The following is a 23,609-nucleotide window of genomic DNA, read 5'->3' on the forward strand; positions in this document are numbered from 1 at the left end:
CCATGGTCTCCGAGCTGATAGCCTATGCTACTGCAACGTTGTCGAACTGTGCAGATGGTTCTTGTCTTGCAAACGTCCCCATCTGTTGACTCAGGGATCGAGACGTGGCTGCACGATCCGTTACAGTAATGCGGATAAGATACCTGTCATATCGACTGCTAGTGATACGAGGCCGTTGGGATCCAGCACGGTGTTCCGTATTACTCGTGAACCCACCGATTCCATATTCTGCTAACAGTCATTGGATCTCGACCAACACGGGCAGCGATAAACCGCAATCACTATAGGCTACAATCCGACCTCTATCAAAGTCGGAAACGTGACGGTACGCATTTCTCCTCCTTACACGAGGCATCACAACAACGTTTCACCAGGCAACGCTGGTCAACTGCTGTTTGTGTATGAGAAATCGGTTGGAAACGTCCCTCATGTCAGCACGTTGTAGGTGTCGCCAACCATGTTTGAATGCTCTGAAAAGCTAATCATTTGCATATCACAGTATATTCTCCCTGTCGGTTAAATTTCGCGTCTGTAGCACGTCATCTTCGTGGGGAAGCAATTTTAATGGCCAGTAGTGTATATTGGGTTCTGAAAATCAAATTTTTGCTGCCCGTGGAAGAAGCTAGGCTACCGGCAGTTAGAGGCGAGTTTCTCGGTGCTATTTAGGCCGACGCCTAGCAGTACCCCTTAGCGTGGTGCCGTTCGCCCCACACTCACACGGTAGCCTGGGCGAGGCCGGACGCCGCACGCGTTGCCGATGGCCCGTGCAGCCGCGTCCTGTCCCGCTGGCTGAGCGGGCCCCGTCCGGAAGCGGTGACACTGGAAGCTTCCGCCCAGTGGAACGAGGTCGCCCGCACGCTGCGCGCACTGGGAGCTGACATCCGCACAGTGGCGAATCACCTGGCGGCCGCTCAGTTGTTTGCCAGGCTCGGGATGTTCGACTAGGTAGCACCGCTAGCTCAAAAGCAGTCTCTTACCGATTGTGACAGTACGTGGATTTCATAGGTGACGCCAAAGAAACACTTGAAATCTATTTTTTTACAACATGTTAAAGGAAACGCCAGTACAACATGTGGGAGTAAATGAAACAGTTTTTTGTGAAGTAGTGTAAACTTACAGAAAGCTTTTGACAATGTTGACTGGAATACTCTTTTTCAAATTCTAAAGGTGGCAGGGGTAAAATACAGGGAGCGAAAGGCTATTTACAATTTGTACAGAAACCAGATGGCAGTTATAAGAGTCGAGGGGCCAAAAGGGAATCAGTGGTTGGGAAGGGAGTGAGACAGGGTTGCAGCCTCTCCCCGATGTTATTCAATGAGTATATTGAACAAGCAGTAAAGGAAACAAAAGAAAAGTTCGAAGTAGGTATTAAAATCCATGGAGAAGAAATAAAAACGTTGTATGAATTATTTCGACAAGTTGCCGACTTGGTCGTCTCGGTGGTACATACAATTAGAACCCGCCCACAGTTTCTAAGAAACGGATTCCGCTCTGCAAGGTTAGTTTACGGGTTGTATACCGCTGACCATCAAGAGGAGCTCTCTCCGCCCAGCCCTAGTTCAAACATCGGAGCTGCAGCTGAGCGGAAGAAGCACACCAAGAACAGTTCACGAATCACAGTTCGGCGCCTATGATTAGGATTGTAGAAAAGTAAAGGTTTAGTGGTCTGTGCCGCGCATGGAGTTTCCATATCGGATGTTGGCTAAGGTTAACGAGAACACTAGCTTCCTTAACGACTCCACCAAGTCAGGCGAAATCCATTCCCAGTGTAAGGAATACGTCAACAAATGGAATTACCGTTACTGAGTAAGGAAAATCCTCGCCGGCTTGATGGGAAGCCATTACATAGCACAATGATTTCAGTATTATTTGCTCTGTCACGTTTTAGTGTCAACGCCCCCCCCCCCCCCCCGCTGTTTTGCTGTATGGGGAGAATACTGCAACGACCGAATTATCGGTTCTACATGCCGCTACACTTAAATGTTCTTTGTGTGTATTTTGCACGACTTAGACTTCACTGTTGGCAGCTTCCTTCAGTAGGAAACTCTTAAAGGCAAAGTGTGCGCCATACTTTAATCAGCTCTTACTGAAGCACGACAAGAGGGTTGAAGATAAAGTAATTGATATTTTTCGATACGAAGAGTATTCTCTAGTTCGCCAAACAGGCGAAAAGAATACGATTAGAATGCGGCACTCATTTTTCCGATGTTCCCACACACATCGTAATCCGGATGTGAAGGAGGAAATAGGATAACAGTGGGAAAATTGACTGCCTGGCAAACTGGTAAAAATAAAGGTAACATACAAGTAGCAAGACTTTGTGATCTCAGTACGGACTGGATTTCAGAACACACGGAACAAAATACGTAATGATGGTGAACGAAAGTAACCTATCTCATAGTTACAGATACAGCGGGCTACCGCCACAAACCCAACGTATTTTCCATTAACTTTTGCATCTTCTCTAAGACCGCTGGACATTGCGTTGATTTTAGTTACGTTAATGATGTTTCCTACTTACTCACTCCTTCCAGAAATGTTATATAACATTGAAAATAAGTAGCCGGGTGGGAGAAGGACTCCTGCACTGAGCATTTCCGTACAAACTTAGTTACGTAAACAGACATTTCGTCGATTCCACGAATCGAGAATGCCAACCATTTTTGCCTGTTATCGAAATTGATACTATCAAAATATCCTTCCAGGGATTCCAAGATCTTCGAGCATATTTCATATGTCAATAATATAAATGTGATATCATATTTCAGTAATATAAATGTGAGAGAAAGTCATGCAGGAGGTAGGCGACCATTATTATAATAGTCAGTAGTTCTCTATTCAGTCTGAATGGGTCATAATAATAAATATGAAACATCAGACATGGAATGACTTTATTGCTCATACGACGCGTTTCATAATTTATTCTTAACCAGACATCCATGGGAGATTAATGCAACACAGATATGCCGTTTCAAGTTGTATGTGAAACAAACATTCGCAGACTTGTCCTTCCTTGTTTGAAATATGGCTTTTACAATTGCGACCCAATCAGCCTGAATGCAAAACTGCTGATTGTCTTAATTTCAAGTTTGAAGTCGGATAACAAATGAAAAAAAAAACAAATATTTTTTCGTGGGATATAATCACAAATTAACAATTTTCGTACTTTTTCCTTTACTTGTGCTGTGACACATAACTTCTCGCCATAATTCATCACTGTAGATTAACTTAAAGTACCCTACAGATTTTGATGACTATTTTTGCGAGTCTCGACATATGTGATCTAAACCGCCGCAGCTTTTGGCTGCATCGATCTAGAAGCGTACATTTATTACACTGCCAACAGCCATAGACGTTAGTATGCGACAAAAATTTCGACTTGATACGCCTACCGTTCCTGAGAAAAAGGGGTCTCAACACCCGGACAAACAGGCACAGTGGCTGATACCAAGAAAAAAAATCTCTGTGATGTAATTACAGATTCACAGTATTCGGGTTTTTTCCTGTGGTTGCACTGAGAAACCTTCCTTTTTGTCAACTTTCATTATTCTAGGCCAACGGCAGATCCCTACTGGTTTTGATAAGTGAGTTTGCCTGTAGAAAGATATGTGACATAAATCGCTGTATCCTTTGACTGCATTGATTCAAAAGTTTCACTTTTTACATCACCAAGGAACCGTAGACCTCAAAATGTGACATAAATTTCAACTTGGTAGTGCTATCGTGCCAGAGAAAAACGGCTTTTAACGTTCGAACAGACAGATAGACAATGTGACACGCGGACAACAAAGCGACCCTGTAAAGGGTTCCATTTTTACCGAGTGAGGCACGGTATCCTAAAAAGAAGGAAGTTAGAGTCGTAGCACGCGAAACACAAGCTAGGATTGTGGAGGATGGAAAAAGAAATCGACCGTGTGCTCTTGAAACGAAAGATTCCGGGATATGCCTAAAGTGATTTAGGAACAGCACTGAAAATCTAAATGTAGGTGGCGGGACGAATATCTGAACCACCCCCTTCCGGAATGCTAATTTGTTGTAGCATTCGCATTTTTCTGTAAGAAATGAAGCGGAAAATGGAAGAAAAGAATGTAATAATGTTTTCTTGGCATGGCCTACGTCATTTCCTCAAGACAATTAGGTTGTGTTCAACAAACCTGATTGTAGTAAGACTGTTTATAATTGGGTAAGAGACGGCCAGACAACATCTGACTGCCAGTACCTCGAAAGGAACCCTGCCGGACAAAAGGAGGACAACTGGATTGGTCGAAAGTAGAAGATAATCTGAACGGGGCCCTTAACAAACTCAAGGGGGAAAATTAATAGTAGAAAATAACTATTTGTTCAAGGAGACGGTAAGCCGCGGAACAAAATATGTAAATCTAACCAATAGATTCTGTGATAATGGCATTTTCTGTGCGCTCCTCAGAGACGGAAGTTTCTGATGGTCTCATGGTATGGATATTTTTCAGCATCATCTGTCGACTATTTAGTGCTTATATTGGCGGCAGCAAACGCTTCCAGTGACAGCACCCCTGGAAATCGGTCCAGCCGCCGGCTGGCTTTCTTGCGCTTATGGTCTCCAGCTGGAGAAACCGGCCGCCGGCGCATTACTGGACGCGTCCATCCGTTGCCGGTCCAGCGGCCGCCGCCTGTCCCATTTTCCTCGGACCGGCCGGCGGATGTACTCCGCTTACGCTTTCTCTGCGCAAGAACAGCGAAAGCTATTCTTTCTCTCCTGGGAACTGAATACAAAGCACCGACCAAGCCAAACACCGGGTTGTTATTGTAGAGCGTACCGACTATCGATTCGTGCGCCGCCTCACGTTCGTTTTTTCTAGCGTCGCTAGCGGAGCGGAAGACGGTTTTGTTTCGGCTTCCCTTTAGTTCTTCCATATATTTCCCTCCTACGCTGGCTCTGTTTTTGTTTGCTCAGTCAGTTACTGGAGACGAACGGTTTTGCCGTGCCTTTCTCCGTTCACTGATGCTAAAGCTACACAGTCCTTCACAATCATTGCGGAGCTATTATTTTGTACAGTACTTCTTCGATATTCGGTCGTTTTAAGTTAGACATTACCATGATTGTTTCTGATATCGACTAAAGTAACAAGTTTACTGTTAACAGCATCAATTTCTTACTTCCATTACGCGTTTGCCGGACGGGGTTCTAGGCGCTAAAGTCTGGAACCGCGCTGCTGCTACGGTCGCAGGTTCGAATCCTGCCTCGGGCATGGATGTGTGTCATGTCCTTAGGTTAGTTAGGTTTAAGTAGTTCTAAGTTCTATGGGACTGATGACCTTAGAAGTTAAGACTCATAGTGCTCAGAGCCATCTGAACCATTACGCGTTTCACAGTTTTAAACATCTGTCTCAAACCGCTGGAGATATTTACACTTATATTTCTGTTCACTTGTGCAAGAGACATATTCCAAAGGAGTACTTCGGATTTGTTTTCGCCACTGTTGGCAGTTCCATAACATTTTTTATATTTTTTACCGATGTTGGCAACATTATTGTTTTATATGTTCTTATTAGATTCTAGACCCCATTTTTGCTGTATGAGTGTTTACAAAGCACAGGTGATGATGCAGTTGATTTAACACAACGGAAATAAGAGCCTATGACCACTGTATGTATTATATTTTTCTATTTATACAAGGGGCACTCAAATACAACATTTGTTTTTGAAGTAGTTTGGCTTTATTCCGGATTCCAGTACATCATATCATTGCCCAATCTTTTGGCTACAAAACCCCATTTTTCAAAATAAATGAACTATCATACCCTGGTTGTTTCGGAGGATGGAACCAAGCAGCAGGGACACTGGTACCATCGGATTAGGGAAGGAAGTCGGCCGTGCCCTTTCAAAGGGACCATCCCGGCATTTGCCTGAAGCGATTTAGGGAAGTCACGGAAAACAAAAATCAGGATGGCCGCACCCGGGTTTGAACCGTCTTCCTCGCGAATGCGACTCAGGTGTGCTAACCACTGTGCCACCTCACTCGGTATATCATACACCTAAGCGATGTACTGAAATGACAGGAACCGAATGTGAGAAATCTGGATGGGATCGAACCCAGCTCTTCCCGAAAGCGACTCCAGTGGTTTAACAACTGCGCCACTTCCTGTTCATTCTCCTGACTTTTGGCGACTGACGTTCAGCGACTGCCTTTTGCTATCCCCCACGTTCCTTTGACAGCACATTGTGAGATGGCATACGACATTGTTGCCTGCGCTGTCAACAGCAGAATGTCACAACTGTAATGATCCATGATTCGTAGATATGAGAAGAAGAACCAACCATGGGAGTGACGTAACGCTTAGCGAGGTGTGGTGCTAGACGCTGAAGCAGAGCGTTACATTCACTTCGTGACGCTGCACTACGAGTCAGGAGTCTACAGGGTCGGGCTTCGCTCTGCGGAAATAAATAATGAGCAGTTTACGAGGAATTGCCCAGATGGCTTCTGCCAAATATTCTGAGGTCTGTTATGCCGTTGTAGTGTAATAATTTCATGTGGCTCGATGACTTAGTACTAGTCTTTCAATCAGACTCCACTTCGGCGGTTTGAGTGCCGTTAAATTGCCCCAGTTATTTAACCGGGGGAGTGGAACCTAAAGTTTAATGTGGAGTCCAAACAACCTGCCTTTTCTGGAATCTCCTCACATCTTTGAGAGCCGCATTATTGTCATCTCTTACAATTAAACGACCCGACTCAGCTTCAAATTTGAAGACTAATGACGAGGCTACATTCACTTATTTTTGTAGACGAACTGTTCAAGATATGAAACTTGCTGGCAGATTAAAACTGTGTGTCGGACCGAGACTCGAATTCGGGACCTTTGCCTTTCGCGGGCAAGTACTCTACCAACTGCGCTACCCAAGCACGACTCACATCTCGCCCTCACAGCTTTACTTCCGCCAGTACCTCCTCTACTGGAAGTAAAGAAATACTGCACTACCTGACTGCTTTGAACTACAGAACTTCAAATATTCTCCCAGCCTATTTTTTTCTTTCTTTTTGCGTGCCACTTTGGCGTTGGAGGGAGGTGTTCCTTCTGTACACCTACATGGCCTCGGAGAGGGTTCATCGAACCCCCTTCACAATAATTCTCTGATATTCCACTCTCGAACAGCGCGAGGAGAAAACGGGCACCTATTTCTTTCCGTGCGAGCTCTGATTTCCCTTATTTTGTTATGATGATCTTTTGTTCCTTGTAGTCGGTACCAACAAAATAATTTCGCATTCGGAAGAGAAATTTCGTGAGAAGATTCTGCCGCAAGCTTTTGTTTTAATGGTGTCCGTCCCAAATCCTGAATCATGTCCGTAACATTCTCTCGCATATTTCGCGATACTACAAAACGTGCTGCTCATCTTTGAACTTTCTCGATGTACTCCTTAAATCCTAGCTGGTAAGGATTCCAGACCGCGCAGCAGTACTCCAAAAGAGGACGGATAAACGTAGTGTAGGCAGTCTCTCTAGTAGATCTGTTACATTTTCTAAGTGTTCTGCCAATAAAATGCAGTCTTTGGTTTATCTTCACGACTGCATTTTCTACGTGTTCTTTCCAATTTAAATTGTGCGTATTGTAATTCCTGGGTATTTAGTTGAATTTACGGCTTTTAGATTTGACTGATATATAGTGTAACCGTAGTTTAACTGATTCCTTTTAGCATTCATGTGGATGACCTCACATTTTTCATTATTTAGTGTCAATTGCCTATTTTCGCACCATACACATATTGTATCTAAATCGTCTTGCAATTTATTTTGATCTTCTGATGAATTCTTCCGATCGATCTGTAGCATGAATCAGCAAACGAGTGTTAAATAGTATTAGCTGAAAACAGTCTTGGTTGCAATTTTAGTTTGTTTTTATTTATCTACTACGCGTTTCACCTTATTTGGGCATCTTCAGGCTGATCTACATAGGAAACAGGGAACAAATACATGTATTTAAGGATCGCGATAGCGTTGTGCAGACTTGGATAACCTAAAATCATGTATAAACAGATCAAATACTGAAAGAGCAAATAACTTAATTTGGTATTTCATAGGCTATCCTTTAGACAGTGTAGCTAAAGGGCATCGTCGATTACATAAAGCAAACATCGCCTTCATTAACCTCAGTAAATACTAGAAATATAAAATAGTAAAAACGGAGGAGAGAACTGATCAGTGATTGGACACTCAGAAATGCAGTCATATTGCTGAAGCCTTATGATAAGGCCTTGCCTTCCTAGATGGTCATGAGTGACTCCAAGACCTGCATAACGCGCACACGTTCACAGGAGGCTCCTGCAAAGCACCTAAGACGGTTGCTCAGATTGTCTCTTGAATACTTTATATAGGTAAGGAACAGCAGATGGCAGATGATACTACTTCAGGGAACGCCAAAATCGCTTCTCTTTTACTCTATGACTTTCCGTCAATTACTACGTACTGTGGCCTCTCTGACAGGAAATCACAAATCCAGTCACGTAACGAATGTTGAAATGTGAGTGGATCCCTAAGAGACCAGACTACTGAGGTCATCGGTCCCCAAACTTATACCCTACTTAACTAACTTACGATGAGAACAACACACACACACACACACACATGCCCGAAGGAGGACTCGAACCTCCGGCGGGAAGGGCCGTGCAATCCGTGACATGGCGCGCCAAACCGTGCGGCCAGTCAGCTTGCTCACATAACAGAGACGAATATTCCAAAAGCAGGCGATTTCACTACATCACTGGTGAGCACCGCGAGTCGACTGCCGCTACCTGTAGACCGATTCATCGATGGTCGGTAATAACCAAGGAGTGCGTCTAACACCATTCAGAATGACCAACTCGCCTCACCTACTGGATTTTCTCACTTCTCATGCGTATGGGTTAGAATATACACCACTGGCCATTACAATTGCTACACGACGAAGATGATGTGCTACAGACGCGAAATTTAAAGTACAGGAAGAAGATGCTGTGATATGCAAATGATTGGCTTTTCAGAGCATTCACACAAGGTTGGCGCCGGTGCTGACACCTACTACGTGCTGACATCAGGAAATTTTCCAACCGATATATCATACACAAACAGCAGTTGACCGCCGTTGACTGGTGAAACATTGTTGTGATGCCTCGTGTAAGGAGGAGAAATCCGTACCATCACGTTTCCGACTTTGATAACCAGATTGTAGCCTATTGCGATTGCAGTTTATCGTATCGCGACATTGCTGCTCGCGTTGGTGAAGATCCAATGACTGTCGGCAGAATCGATGGGTTCAGGAGACTAATACGGAACGCCCTGCTGGATCCCAACGGCCTCGTATCACTAGCAGACGAGATGACAGGCATCTTATCGGCATGGCTGTAACGGATCGTGCAGCCATGTCTCGATCCCTGAGTCAACAGATGGGAACGTTTGCAAGACAACAACCATCTGCATGAACAGTTCGACGACGTTTGCAACAGCATGGACGATCAGGTCGGAGAGTATTGCTGCGGTTACCCTTGAGGCTGTATCACAGACAGGAGCGCCTGCGATGGTGTACTCGACGACGAACCTGGGTGCACGAATGGCAAAACGTCATGTTTTCTGAAGAATTCAGGTTCTGTTTACAGCATCATGGTGACCGCATCCATGTTTGGCGACATCGCGGTGAACGCACATTGGAAGCATGTATTCGTCATCACCATAGTGGTGTATCACCCGGCGTGATGGTATGGGGTGCCATTGGTTACACGTCTCGGTCACCTTTTGTTCGCAATGACGGCTACTTTGAACAGTGGACGTTACTTTTCAGTTGTGTTACGACCCGTGGCTCTACTCTTCATTCGATCCCTGTGAAACCCTACATTTCAGCAGGATTATGCACGACCGCATGTTGCAGGACCTGTACAGGCCTTTCTGGATACAGAAAAACTTCGACTGCTGTCCTGGCCTGCCCTGGTCAGCTCACTCTCCAGATCTCTCACCAATTGAAAACGTCTGGTCAATGGTGGCCGAGCAGCTGGCTCGTCACAATACGCCAGTCAGTACTGATGAGCTGTGGTATCGTGTTGAAGCTGCATGGGCGGCTGTACCTGTACACGCCAACAAGCTCTGTTTGACTCAATGCCCTGGCGTAATCAAGGCCGTTATTACGGCCACAGGTGTTTGTTCTGGGTACTGATGCCTCAGGATCTATGCACCCAAACTGCGTGAAAATGTAATCACATGTCAGTTCTAGTATAATATATTTGTCCAATGAATTCCCGTTTATCATCTGCATTTCTTCTTGGTGTAGCAAGTTTAATGGTCAGTAGTGTATTTTGGGTCACCATGTCGGGACCCTGCAGGTGGTTCTCAGCCTCCGAGACAGGATTGTACCACAGTGACTTCCCACTGCTGCATTCTGACCAAATCGTTTCGGGTACAAATGGTTTCTGGTTTTCGTCACTGTTTCCCTGCGGGTACTTCCTGCCAGGCGACGCAGTGTGTACGGGCCAGAAGCCGCAGCGCTGGCGCAGCCTTGATCCCGGCGGACAGCTGAATAGGCAGTCCCGTGGGCACGTCTCTATCCAGCAGCGCCTGCATTTGCATTCAGGACGCGCGGCTGCGCGGGTCGCCTCCCGTGCTGCCCTGTCTGGCAGGCACCACGCTCCGGGGCCTGCTGGCTGCTGCCTGCTGGCTGGCTCCGCGATCTACACCCGAGGCACCCGGCCAGCTGTGCGCCGTCTCCGTAACTTACAAGCTCTTCTCTCCTACCGTCAGCGCCAACGTCTATACAGCACACCAACAAGGGGAAGTCCGCCTTCCGTCTTGAAACAATGTTTCAAATATACACTACTGGCCATTAAAATTGCTACACCAAGAATATGCAAATGATAAACGGGTATTCATTGCACAAATATATTATACTAGAACTGGCATGTGATTACATTTTCACGCAATTTGGGTGCATAGATCCTGAGAATACAGTACCCAGAACAAACTCCTCTTGCCGTAATAACGGCCTTGTTACGCCTAGGCATTGAGTCAAACAGAGCTTGGATGGCGTGTACAGGTACAGGTGCACATTCAGCTTCAACACGATACCACAGCTCATCGAGAGTACTGATTGGTGTATTGTGACGAGCCAGTTGCTCGCTCACCTTTAACCAGCGTTTTCAGCGGGTGAGAGGTCTGGAGAATGTGCTGGCCAGGGCAGCAGTCGAATTTTTTCTGTATCCAGAAAGGCCCGTATAGGGCCTGCAACATGCGGTCGTGCATAGTCCTGCTGAAATGTAGCGTTTCGCAGGGATCGAATGAAGGGTAGAGCCACGGGTCGTAACAAATCTGAAATGTAACGTCCACTGTTCTAACTGCCCTTAATGCGAACAAGAGGTGACCGAGACGTGTAACCAATGGCACCCCATACCATCACGCCGGGTGATACGCCAGTATGGCGATGACGAATACACGCTTCCAATGTGCGTTCACCGCGATGTCGCCAAACACTGATGCGACCGTCATGATGCTGTAAACAGAACCTGGATTCTTCTGAAAACATGACTTTTGCGATTCGTGGACCCAGGTTCGTCGTCGAGTACACCATCGCAGGCGCTCCTGTCTGTGATGCAGTGTCAAGGGTAACCGCAGCAATACTCTCCGAGCTGATAGTCCATGCTGTTGCAAACGTCGTCAAACTGTTCGTGCAGATGGTTGTTGTCTAGCAAACGTCCCCACCTCTTGACTCAGGGATCGAGACGTGGCTGCACGATCCGTTACAGCCATGCCGATAAGATGCCTCTCATCTCGTCTGCTAGTGATACGAGGCCGTTGGGATCCATCACGGCGTTCCGTATTACCCTCCAGAACCGACCAATTCCATATTCTGCTAACAGTCATTGGATCTAGACCAACGCGAACAGCAATGTCGCGATACGGTAAAGCGGAATCGCGATAGGCTACAATCCGCCCTTTATCAAAGTCGTAAACGTTATGTCTCGTGTAAGGAGATATGCGTACCATCACAACAACGTTTCAGCAGGCAACGCCGGTCAACTGCTGTTTGCGTATGAGAATACGGTTGGAAACTTTCCTCATGTCAGCACGTTTAAAGTGTCGCCACCGGCGCCGTTCTTGTGTGAATGCTCTGAAAAGCTAATCACTTGCATATCACAGCATCTTCTTTCTGTCGGTTAAATTTCGCGTGTGTAGCACGTCATCTTCGTGGTGTAGCAAGTTTAATGGCCAGTAGTGTACCACAACCTAGGCGCGGCTTCGCGAGGTTGGTGAGTAAGTTCGTAGCGGTTTTCGTGACATTAACACGACAGATTCACGTAACAGAGACTTTAACCATCAATAAGCTAATTTTCTTCATTATTTACAACAGTGTCCCAGCGCCGCGGTAACTTTTCGACTCCGCAACTGTGGTCTCGAGATGAAGGACTCGTAGAGACAGGTTCGGAGCGCATTATCAACCAATAAATATCTTCCTTGAAGGCTGTTCGATAGAGAGCGGAAAATGTGAAAATCTTATGGTGCAAGATCAGGTGAAAAAGGTGGGTGAGGAATCACTTCCCACCCCAACTCCTACACAGTGTTTTTTTGACACCTAACGGAATCCAGGCGGGCGTTGTCGTGGTGTAGCATCACTTGCCGCAGACTTCCTGGTGGTTTTTCTTGGACTGCGTCTGCAAGACGCCTCAGGTGTTGACAATAAATGTTAGGGGTGATGGATACACATCGGGGAAGCAATTCGTAGTACACCGCAGCGTCGCTGCTCCACTATATCATAACATTATCTTTTGTGGGTGCGCGCAGATCTTTGTACGGGGAATTGCTCTTTGTTTGGGCTCAACGATTCATTTCTTTTCTTCATTTCAGCATGAAGATACCCTTTCTTGTCACAAGTAATGATACAGGATAGGAATAGTCAGTGCTGTTCACGAGCCAACTGATGAAAAGCAAGCATAGAAGAACGTATTGCCACTCACTGACTTTAGTGATTTCGGCTTAGAGTACTCGGTACTGATACATCCGAGTTTTGAACCATTTCCATTGCATGTAAATGTCGCCAAGATCGTCAAATGATCACAATTCATCATATTTTCCAGTTCTCGAGGACACTGACGTGGATCAGTGCAGGGTTAATTCGTTTAAACAAAAAATGTTCAAATGTGTGTGAAATCTTATGCAACTTAACTCCAATGGTCATCAGACCCTAAGCTTACACACTACTTAATTTAAATTACCGAGCCAGGTGGCGCAGTGGTTAGCACACTGGACTCGCATTCGGGAGGACGACGGTTCAATCCCGTCTCCGGCCATCCTGATTTAGGTTTTCCGTGATTTCCCTAAATCGTTTCAGGCAAATGCCGGGATGGTTCCTTTGAAAGGGCACGGCCGATTTCCTTTCCAATCCTTCCCTAACGCGAGCTTGCGCTCCGTCTCTAATGACCTCGTTGTCGACGGGACGTTAAACACTAACCACCACCACCTTAATCTAAATTATCCTAAGGACAAACAAACACACCCATGCCCGAGGGAGGACTCGAACCTCCGCAGTGACTTGCGATTAAACGTTCTTTATCAAAACCCGAAGGTCCTCCTGAACGTGGAGAGTCATTAACGTCGTACGATCCTCCCTCAAACAAGGAAACCATTTCCTTGCCGTGCTCTATTCAGTGGTATTACCCCATACAAGAGGCATATGTTCCCAGCTGCCCCTGCTTCTGTAAACCCTTTACCGAATTCAAACAGACGAACATGTCGGAAGTGATCAGATTTTTCCACATGGCACTTCGTTTTGTAGCGTCCACAGCTCCACTCACCAACTCCAAATGACAAAAAGACAATATGTAAACTCAAGTACCAACAGTGAACTACAAATAAAGATCGATAACCGATAAATAAACCTGTAGTAACTGGAATACCAATAAGCAAAACAAAAACACCACGAACTTATGCACCAACCTAAAACTGGCGTTTGCAATGACGTACCATGCTCAAGATGGGAACACATCATGATGTTTTCAATCAATGTAAATATTATATGCGAATCATGGGTGTATGCGTGTCTCAGTGATTCAATATGAAGTGCCACAAATATAAGAAAAAAAAGGAAAAACATGCATGAAGTACACGTTTAACTCGTGTTACAGAACTACTGACAACTGGGTATCACAAATGGTTGGACATTGACACTGGCGATTCCAAACTATCAGAGGTAGAAAACGTGGGCTGTAACATCCTGTGTTAACAAATGTTTCAGTTATCAATGAACCATGGACCTTGCCGTTGGTGGGGAGGCTTGCGTGCCTCAGCGATACAGATAACCGTACCGTAGGTGCAACCACAACGGAGGGGTATCTGTTGAGAGGCCAGACAAACGTGTGGTTCCTGAAGAGGGGCAGCAGCCTTTTCAGTAGTTGCAGGGGCAACAGTCTGGATGAGTGACTGATCTGGCGCTGTAACAATAACCAAAACGGCCTTGCTGTGCTGGTACTGCGAACGGTTGAAAGCAAGGGGAAACTACAGCCGTAATTTTTCCCGAGGGCATGCAGCTTTACTGTATGATTAAATGATGATGGCATCCTGTTGGGTAAAATATTCCGGAGGTAAAATAGTCCCCCATTCGGATCTCCGGGCGTGGACTACTCAAGAGGATGTCGTTATCAGGAGAAAGCAAACCGGCGTTCTACGGATCGGAGCGTGGAATGTCAGATCACTTAATCGGGCAGGTAGGTTAGAAAATTTAAAAAGGGAAATAGATAGGTTAAAGTTTTATATTGTGGGAATCAGTGATGTTCGGTGGCAGGAGGAACAAGACTTCTGGTCAGGTGACTACAGGGTTATAAACACAAAATCAAATAGGGGTAATGCAGGAGTAGGTTTAATAATGAATAGAAAAATAGGAATTCGGGTAAGCTACTACAAACAGCACAGTGAACGTATTATTGTGGCCAAGACAGATACGAAGTCCACACCTACTACAGTAGTACAAGTTTATATGCCAACTAGCTCTGCAGATGACGAAGAAATTGAAGAAATGTATGATGAAATAAAAGAAATTATTCAGATAGTGAAGGGTGATGATAATTTAATAGTTATGGGTGACTGGAATTCGGTAGTAGGAAAAGGCAGAGAAGGAAACGTAGTAGGTGATATGGATTGGGGAAAAGAAATGAAAGAGGAAGCCGCCTGGTAGAATTTTGCACAGAGCACAACTTAATCATAGCTAATACTTGGTTCAAGAATCATAAAAGAAGGCTGTAAACATGGAAGAAGCGTGGAGATACTGACAGGTTTCAGATAGATTATATAATGGTAAGACAGAGTTTTAAATTGTAAGACATTTCCAGGGGCAGATGTGGACTCTGACCACAATCTATTGGTTATGAATTCTAGGTTAAAACTGCAGAAACTGCAAAAAGCTGGGAATTTAAGGAGATGGGACCTGGATAAGCTGAAAGAACCAGAGGTTGTACAGAGTTTCAGGGAGAGCATAAGGGAACAATTGACAGGAATGGTGGAGAGAAATACAGTAGAAGAAGAATGGGTAGCTTTGAGGGATGAAGTAGTGAAGGCAGCAGAGGATCAAGTAGGTAAAAAGATGAGGGTTAGTAGAAATCCTTGGGTAACAGAAGAAATATTGAATTTAATTGATGAAAGGAGAAAATATAAAAATGCAGGGACAGCATAAGGGAACAATTGACAGGAATGGGGGAGAGAAATACAGTAGAAGAAAAATGGGTAGGAATACAAACGTCTCAAAAATGAGATCGACAGGAAGTACAAAATGGCTAAGCAGGGATGGCTAGAGGACAAATGTAAGGATGTAGAGACTTATCTCACTAGGGGTAAGATAGATACTGCATACAGGAAAATTAAAGAGACCTTTGGAGAAAAGAGAGCCACTTGTATGAACATCAAGAGCTCAGATGGAAACCCAGTTCTAAGCAAAGAGGGGAAAGCAGAAAGGTGGAAGGAGTATATAGAGGGTCTATACAAGGGCGATGTACTTGAGGACAATATTATGGAAATGGAAGAGGATGTAGGTGGAGATGAAATGGGAGATCGATACTGCGTGAAGAGTTTGACAGAGCACTGAAAGACCTGAGTCGAAACAAGGCCCCGGGCGTAGACAACATTCCATTGGAACTACTGACAGCCTTGGGAGAGCCAGTCCTGACAAAACTCTTCCATCCGGTGAGCAAGATGTATGAGACAGGCGAAATTCCCTCAGACTTCAAGAAGAATATAATAATTCCAATCCCAAAGAAAGCAGGTGTTGACAGGTGTGACAATTACCGAACTATCAGTTTAATAAGTCACAGATGCAAAATACTAACGCGATTTCCTTACAGACGGATGGAAAAACTAGTAGAAGCCGACCTCGGGGAAGATCAGTTTGGATTCCGTAGAAATGTTGGAACACGTGAGGCAACACTGACCCTACGACTTATCTTAGAAGCTAGATTAAGGAAGGGCAAACCTACGTTTCTAGCATTTGTAGACTTAGAGAAAGCTTTTGATAACGTTGATTGGACTACTCTCTTTCAAATTCTAAAGGTGGCAGGGTAAAATACAGAGAGGGAAAGGCTATTTATAATTTGTACAGAAACCAGATGGCAGTAATAAGAGTCGAGGGGCATGAAAGGGAAGCAGTGGTTGGGAAGGGAGTGAGACAGGGTTGTAGCCTCTCCCCGATGTTATTCAATCTGTATATTGAGCAAGCAGTAAAGGAAACAAAAGAAAAATTTGGAGTAGGTATTAAAATTCATGGAGACGAAGTAAAAACTTTGAGGTTCGCCGATGACATTGTAATTCTGTCAGAGACGGCAAAGGACTTGGAAGAGCAGTTGAACGGAATGGACAGTGTCTTGAAAGGAGGATATAAGATGAACATTAACAAAAGCAAAACGAGGATAATGGAATGTAGTCAAATTAAATCGGGTGATGCTGAGGGAATTAGATTAGGAAATGAGACACTTAAAGTAGTAAAGGAGTTTTGCTATTTAGGAAGTAAAATAACTGATGATGGTCGAAGTAGAGAGGATATAAAATGTAGACTGGCAATGGCAAGGAAAGCGTTTCTGAAGAAGAGAAATTTGTTAACATCGAATATAGATTTATGTATCAGGAAGTCGTTTCTGAAAGTATTTGTTTGGAGTGTAGCCATGTATGGAAGTGAAACATGGACGATAACTAGTTTGGACAAGAAGAGAATAGAAGCTTTCGAAATGTGGTGCTACAGAAGAATGCTGAAGATTAGATGGGTGGATCACATAACTAATGAGGAAGTATTGAATAGGATTTGGGAGAAGAGACGTTTGTGGCACAACTTGACCAGAAGAAGGGATCGGTTGGTAGGACATGTTCTGAGGCATCAAGGGATCACCAATTTTGCATTGGATGGCAGCGTGGAGGGTAAAAATCGTGGAGGCAGACCAAGAGATGAATACACTAAGCAGATTCAGAAGGATGTAGGTTGCAGTAGGTACTGGGAGATGAAGAAGCTTTCACAGGATAGAGTAGCATGGAGAGCTGAATCAAACCAGTCTCAGGACTGAAGACCACAACAACAACAACATCAAAAAGAAACTTTAGATTTTTTTCTGCAGCAGCATAACAAAAGCCTTAAAATACAGAGTAGATAGAAACTGCCTGATGATTATCACAGATAAATGTAGCGGACCGCTGACTTCATCATCAGGATCGTTTTCCCCACCCTGTATCTAATTTCTCTTCAGGTTTCCAAGGACCGGATTTTATCATACTGAATGTCAGTTTTGCCTACTATAAACCACGAGCAGTGGTAAGAGATCCGAAATAAGCAATCATAACTAAAATTAGGCAAAGAACCCGGCGGAAACTGCGAAGTAAGACGATGGAATGTCTGTGGATTAAAGCCTCATTCTAGTATTGTTAATAACGAAGGAGTTAACCATATCGGTAAGGAAGGCACAAAAAACGGTTACCCAGTATATGCTGCGTAACATTTGCGTCGTTTCGACGTGCATCGGGGATATTTTTTAGCAACCACTGCATCTGCATATGTGAATTAAACATAAGCAGTGTTTAACCATTATGTTAACAGATAAGCCAACGGCTCGCGAAAAAAAAATCTGGGTTTAAATCTCTGTCAGGCTCAAAGTTCCGTTACTCTCAACGTATTCATTTTTATGAAGTCTCTGAAGTGCAAAACGGAGTCCAAGTAGCTGAAAACGACGAAATGCATATATTCGCTCTAGCACTCAACGCTACGAAAGAACCAAGAACGAAAGTTCCTCCAACAGTTTTGTCTCCTTTGGACTAGTGCATTTCCTTGCCTTTCGCGGGCATCTCTCGAGGACATCTGCAGTAGTTTACATGAACGGCGGATTTCCGCTATTTTCTAATTAAGGCGGCAGTGCTTAAGTGTGTATGCAGACGCATAGTCGAACAACAATACGCTATAACTCCTATTAGAAGATCTACGAGTGGATAATGACCATAGTATAGCCGTTTTTCTGCATTAAGACTATAATCTTGTATTTAAACATAACCAAGTTGTTGTTTGCTGGCTTTGTTCGTGACTGTTGATTCCAACTGATAACGAAACAGAAGGAGAAGCGGCAGCGTACTGGGGATTCTTACTTCTTCTGCTCATTCATTTTCAGATATAACTCTTACTCCGTGATATTCTCTGTGTTACAAGAGGAACGTCCTCATCTGCATATTTTAAGGTTATTACTCACTGGAAGTCCCGAGATACGTTGACAGCGCTACGTCATCGGAAGCGGACGCACTCACCTGAAACAATAGAAACAGTTTTAGTTTCATGTAACTTAGTGTCATGTAACTTTCGTCGGAAGAAAGTTTCACTTTAATGACTTCTTCACATTGTTTTCACATCATGTTTTGGTTGTAGGGTAGTCCCTCCCCAAGGAATTTATACCACAAAAGGAACAAAAAGTGAAAAATAATGAAAACAACAATAAATGTGTATCTTCACGTGTATAGCCGTTTGATGACGAAACTGGTAACGTTGCTACTTGTGTGAATAAATAACATTATCACAAACGGATCGTTGCTGTTTGCTTCTTTGCGAGAATCAGTCTGTACTTTGTACGCCGTTATGGTCTAGAAATGTTAGTTTTCGACAAAACAGCCTTTAATTAAGATCTAACACAAATAAAAGCTTCTAAAATAATGATGAGAATTGTACGAGGGGCATTCGGTACGTAGTGTGTGGTATCGATAGTAACGATGCCACACAGTTTCAAAGGTTGGCACTACCAGAGACACCGACGGCAGCGCCCTCTAGCTGGTGCTGTGCAGCTCTACGAGCTCCGCTGCAGATTTGCCCATTTCATCTGGTGCAGCCAGCCAGGAAACTTCGCTTCAGTTTCCTCTCCATACGACGGGTCGAAGACTTCGTATCTGTAGAAAGTTATGTATTCTTTCTTGCACCAGTAAACCATGTTTAAACTGACTGCAGTACGATGTATTTTTCCTGCTCCCTCTCCTACCCACGCGCCGCCTTCCTGGCGGGATACAAAATAATGCACCACATGTTTCTTTTTCCTGAAAGAAGAAGATGCCGCGTTATTATAGGAGGCGAAGGGGTGACCCCCCGCCCCCGGCAGTGTATAAAGCAATGCCGCGCGGTTTGAGGCGTCATGTCACGGACTGCGCGGCCACTCCCGCCGGAGGTTCGAGTCCTCCTTCGGACATGGGTGTGTGTGTGTTGTTGTTATCATAAGTTAGTTTAAGTAGTGTGTAAGTCTAGGGACCGATGACCTAAACAGATTGGTCGCTTAGGAATTCACACACATTTGAACATTTTGCATAAAGCAATAGACAATACTGCTATTGATACCGAGAACTATGTCGGCGCACAAGTGGTTCATCAATGGTCTGTGGTGGTGTCTTGAATTTTATGCTTACCTATAATGATGCTGCACGGCAATGGCTGGGTGACCGTCGGCCTAGTGTGTAGTCCTAAAGTAGGAAAAGTACCAGGGCTCGAAACGTTTAACAGTCGTGACGTCATTGCTTATCGGACATTTCAGATCTGCGGGGTATACAACAGAGACATGGGTAAAGCCGGCCTTGGTGGCCGAGTGGCTCTAGGCACTACAGTCTGGAACCGCGCGACCGCTACGGTCGCAGGTTCGAATCCTTCGTCGGGCATGGATGTGTGTGATGTCCTTAGGTTAGTTAGGTTTAAGTAGTTCTAAGTTATAGGGGACTGATAGCCTCGGATGTTGAGTCTCATAGTGCTCAGAGCCATTTGAACCATTTTTTTTTTTTTTTGAAAAATATCGTCTGCTAAATCACAATGCGGACTGAAGTGTGTTTACGGTTATCATGACAGACGATCATTGAAGAGGACTGTGACGCAAAATAAATAAATAAATAATAAATAAATAAATAAAATAAAAAGCTGTTTGCAGCTTCTGTCCAAACTTGCGTCCGTGGTACACTGCTTGTTCCTCAATGGAGATAGTGTCTTGCAAGACGACAGGTCCCCTCTTCACATAGTACGCATGGTCCAGTGTTCGTCTTGTGAGCGCTAAGTCGAACTGTTATGAAACAGCAGTTCTTGGGTTATTAAGAAGTACGTTGCATTTCATGAATGAATGTCCAAAGGCACTACAGCGTCACAGTCATCAAGTAACACTGGGTACGTATTCGCAATTGCGAATATGCCCGCCACAGTCACTAGGTCTCAGTGTTAGCGAGCATTTCTGATCGACTTTGGAGTGAATGGTGCGTGATCGCCATCTGCCTCCATCATCGTTACCTAAGCTTGCCACTATTTTGCATGAAGAATGGTGTAAGAATGGTATAATAGTTCCTTTATTTGTCCATTCTGAGAGGACTGGAAGCTGTTTTGAATACAACTGGGGTTTCGTACAATGTATTAGGCATAGTAATGTGTTGTGTTTTCTGTATTTCCATATTTTCGTCCTCCCCTGTATCTTTGCAATTTTATTCTCTCTTTTCAATACAGCGCTTTTTCTGGAAACGCAGTTAGCTATCTGATAGTTTTCAGCCTTTAGACATGCGATAAATATCACTTAATTCTGTAAAAGAGGTAACATTTAAGAATTTACTTTTAGTAAAATTTGTATTATAGGTGGGCATCCGTTCCAGTAGTATATGGTAAGCTATGTTATTTTCTCTCTAGTCCGAGATCTTTCACTTAGTAAAATATTATTTATTTGCACCTTAAAACAACGCAGTAATAGTATACAAATGGCTTGATATAAATTGAAATAATAAAATAGAAAGTTGGGAAGGAACAAAGAGTAGCACAGAATTATCACAACTGTGAAGAAATTCACTGTAGGCGAGAAAATACTCCTTAACTGCATACTTCCTCAAACATTCTCGATGGTGATGGTAACGTGAATAGAATTTCCTGTCACAACTAGCTTTGTGTATTTCGCGGATAAATTTAGGAAAAAAAGATAAGTTAATTCAGACGAGTAGGAAAACAAACCTATAATAATGTACTGCTTGACAAAGTCACGTCTATTAAATATCTGGCCGTAACGTTGCAAAGCAATGTGAAATGAAATGAACATGTAAGGACTGCAGTACGTAAGGCGAATAGTCAACTTTCGTTTATTGGGAGAATTTTAGGAAATTGTGGTTTATCTGCAAAGGAGGCGATCCATTGTCCAGTACTGCTGGAGTGCTTGGCATCGGCACCAGGGCGGATTAAGGGAAGACATCGAAGGAAAACAAAGGCGAGATGCTACATTTGTTACCGGTAGGTTCCAACAGCACGCAAGTATTACGGAAATGCTTCGGAAACTCAAATGGGAATAACTGGATGGAAGACGACGTTCTTTTCGAGGAGCACTACTGTGAAAATTTAGAGAAATGGTGTTTGAGGCTGATTGCAGAACGATTCTACTGCCGCCAACGTACATTTCGCGTACGAGCCATGAAGATGTGACTACAGAGATTAGGGTTCGTACGGAGGCATATGGACAGCTGTTTTTCCCTCGCTTTATTTGCGAGTGTAATAGAAAAGGTAATGATTAACAGCGATGCTGGTTACCTTCAGCCACGCACCAGATGATGATTTGCTGAGAATGTATGCGGATACACACTATGTGATCAAAGGTATCCGGACACTTGGCTGAAAATGATTTAGAAGTACGTCGCGCCCTCCGTCGGTAATATGGTGTTGGCTCACCCTTACCCTTGATGACAGCTTCCACTCTAACAGCTATACATTCAATCAGGTGCTGGAAGGTTTCTTGGGGAATGGCAACCAATTCGATGTCGGTCGGTGAGGCCTGACACGTGGTTGGCGTTCCAAAACATGCCAAAGATGTTCTGTAGGCTTCAGGTCAGGACTCTGTATAGGCTGCTCCCTTACAGGGATGTTAATGTCCTGTTATCACTCCGCCACAGGCCGTGCATTATGGAAAGAAGCTCGATCGTGTTGAAAGATGAAATCGCCATCCCCAAATTGGTCTTCAACTGTGGGAAGTAAGAAGCTGTTTAAAACATCAATGTAGGCCTGTGTTGTGATAATGCGATGCTAAACAACAAGGGGTGCAAGGCCCCATCATGACAAAGAAGAACACAACATAAAATCACTGCCTCCGAATTTTACTGTTGACACTACACATGCTGGCAGATGACGTTCACCGGGTATTCGCCATAACCATACCCTGCCATCGGATCACCACATTGTGTACCGTGATTCGTCACTGCAGACAACGTTTTTCCACTGTTGAATCGTCCAATGTTCACGCTCCTTACACCAAGTGAGGCGTCGTTCGGCATTTACCGACGTGATGTGTGACTTTTGAGCAGCAGCACGATCATGAAATCCTAGTTTTCTCACCTGTCACCTAACTGACATAGTACTTGCCGTGAATCCTGATGCAGTTTGGAATTCCTGAGTGATGATTAGGATAGATGTCTGCCTATTATGCATTACGACTCTCTTCAACTGTCGGCGGTCTCTGTCAGTCAGTAGACGAGGTACGCTTTTGCGCTGTACTTGTCCCTTCACGTTTCCACTTCCCTATCATATCGAAAACAGTGAACCTAGAGATGTTCAGGAGTGTGGAAATCTCGCGCACAAACGTATTGCACAAGTGACATCCAATCACTTGACCACAATCGAAGTCCGTGAATTCCGCGGAGCGTCCCATTCTGCTCCCTCACGATGTCTAATGACTACTGAGGTCGCTGATACGGAGTACCTGGCAGTAGGTGTTAGCACAATGCATGCACGTAATATGAAAAACGTATATTTTGGGGAGTGTCCGGATACGTTTGATCATACACTCCTGGAAATGGAAAAAAGAACACATTGACACCGGTGTGTCAGACCCACCATACTTGCTCCGGACAGTGCGAGAGGGCTGTACAAGCAATGATCACACGCACGGCACAGCGGACACACCAGGAACCGCGGTGTTGGCCGTCGAATGGCGCTAGCTGCGCAGCATTTGTGCACCGCCGCCGTCAGTGTCAGCCAGTTTGCCGTGGCATACGGAGCTCCATCGCAGTCTTTAACACTGGTAGCATGCCGCGACAGCGTGGACGTGAACCGTATGTGCAGTTGACGGACTTTGAGCGAGGGCGTATAGTGGGCATGCGGGAGGCCGGGTGGTAGTACCGCCGAATTGCTCAACACGT

The 23,609-nt window shown here is 44.6% G+C and overlaps 1 protein-coding gene and 1 non-coding gene across 3 annotated transcripts in view; one reads left to right on the forward strand and one right to left on the reverse strand.

Moving 5' to 3' along the window:
- LOC126272309 (uncharacterized) overlaps positions 1-23,609 on the reverse strand; it is a 1,180,107-nt gene that overhangs the window by 257,799 nt on the left and 898,699 nt on the right. The window lies entirely within an intron of this gene.
- On the forward strand, positions 13,204-13,276 carry Trnaa-cgc (transfer RNA alanine (anticodon CGC)). The gene has a single exon. It is a non-coding gene; the product is annotated as a tRNA-Ala (tRNA).

The sequence above is a fragment of the Schistocerca gregaria genome, chromosome 5 (assembly GCF_023897955.1).
Source record: "Schistocerca gregaria isolate iqSchGreg1 chromosome 5, iqSchGreg1.2, whole genome shotgun sequence".
NCBI classification, from domain to species: Eukaryota; Metazoa; Arthropoda; class Insecta; order Orthoptera; family Acrididae; genus Schistocerca; species Schistocerca gregaria.